This window comes from Mustela lutreola, chromosome 8, assembly GCF_030435805.1.
Source record: "Mustela lutreola isolate mMusLut2 chromosome 8, mMusLut2.pri, whole genome shotgun sequence".
Lineage (NCBI taxonomy): Eukaryota > Metazoa > Chordata > Mammalia > Carnivora > Mustelidae > Mustela > Mustela lutreola.
The window spans coordinates 100,988,399-100,990,429 of record NC_081297.1 but is presented as its reverse complement, the minus strand read 5'-3'; positions in this window follow the sequence as shown (position 1 = coordinate 100,990,429).

The window sequence follows — 2,031 nt, the reverse complement described above, 5'->3', positions numbered from 1 at the left end:
GTGTCTCATTCTGTCAAATAAATAAATAAAATCTTAAAAAAAAAAAAAAAAAGAAAGATGCACTTTGGATGATGGGTAGATGACAGTCTTGATATCTTGATGCCAATGATTTGAAGATGTTTTAAAGGACTGTTTGGTTCATTCATTTTACAACTTCTTAATTGAACCATATCATGTGCCAGGTACCATGCTAGTTGTTAGAGATACAAAAAGAAGCAGGATATAGCCCCTGCCTTCAAGGAAGTCTCAGTTTTGTGGAGAAGAGAGAAGTCAACAATTAACATGATGGAGCTATAGGGAGGCGAGGTACATGTAGGTACTTCAGAGTTCTTAAAAGAGGCCAGTGGAAGACGCCATTAGAAGCCAAATAAAGGTCCTGAAGAAACCCCATGTCAGTAGAAGAATCAGGTCTGTTATGATTGCCACAAGGCACGAGTGCGCCTCGTGCTCACTATTAGCAAAGCAGCCAGCTACCATGGAGACATCAGCTGTATGATAGCATAAGGAGGAACCTCTGTGAATCCCTAGAAAGAGCTGGCGAAGAAGCCAGAGTCTCATTCCAGACAACACCTTGACAGAGCTCCGTGAAGCTGCTCTCCGAGAGCCACCAGTGAGCATTAGAACCAAAATTAAAACTCCCCCACAATAGTTTCCTTTCACGCATTCATTCATTTATTCACTGGGACATAAGCTCCCTGAGGGCAGGGATCTTTGTTGGCTGTGATCCTCACTGTGTCCCCGGCTCCCAGAACAGCCCTGACACAAAGGAAGCAGTCTATAAACATTCATTCAAGGAATGAATGGTTGGATCAGTGAGTATATTTAGCTCACATCTAATGACTATAGATGTGGGTAACTTTAACAGAGGAGCAGCACAGTGAAAAAGGCCAAAGACCCAGCGAGACCTGTGTGCTTACGAACACTGTGGAATCAACGAATGACTTTTCACATCCATTCCTTTTCATCAGAGCTTGAATCTGCGGGGGCTTCTAATGTACCATGTGGAGTATGAGAAAGAGCATGGGCCGTGAAGTCAGACAGATGTGCATTCAAATCGTGGCTCTTCCAGATCTGGGACGACCCCATTCACGTTCCTTAACCTAAGTTAGTCTTCTCTGCCCTAAAGTGGGATTTGGACCTCCGGGGTGACTGTGAAGGATAAACAGGAAAAAATACAGAAAGCTCTGGACCCAACTCCCTCTGCCCTATCCTTCCAGCCTCAGAGCTGGTGTTGTGCAGAACTCTGCAATAGCGCTGGGCCCCCAATCCCCGGATGTCCATCCTGGGCCCCCTTCGCTATTTCTTCTCCTCCCTCTCTCTCTCTCCAGCAAGCTTCTCCGAAAGCCTTCCTTCCCGTCTTGAAAGTGCACAGTAACTGCCTCACCATTTTACTTTCAGTTCCATAGGTATGCGGTTCGAAAGACAGATGTCACCAAACTGTTGAGTGGGCCAGTTGCCTTCTCCTCCTCCTTTGGTGTATCCCAGGAGCCAATACAGTGCCTTGATCTAGCAGATGTTTAATAGATGTTACTCGTGATAACCATCACTTCCTACCCTCACCACACCTCAGGTCCTAAAAGCTGTTTTTACACAGGCTAACGTACCACCCCATGAAACTACACCATTATGCCGTGAGTCACGGATCATTATAACAATTCTCAAGAAGTCAATAAAAGTGACAGTGCCAGAAATCCCATACCTATTTTCAAAAACAACAAAGTATTTTTCTCTATGCTATGGGGCCTTATAAAATGGAAGAAAAACCTAACAAGCAAATGGGATCGGCCTTGGGGATTGCCCATGGTATGTTATAAGGATGAAAATGAGCGACATTCCTTATTAATTCATGTTTGCTGATCGAAGGGAACACTGGAAGCTCATTCTCAGTTTCTTCATGTACCTGAATCTCTACCTCCTGAAGCTACGAGGGTACATTCTTATTGCCCATAGTGGGATGAAAGATTGAATTCCTATCGATTAACATTTATTGACACACTCACCAGAAGGCAAATCAAGGACTAGATCACTCAA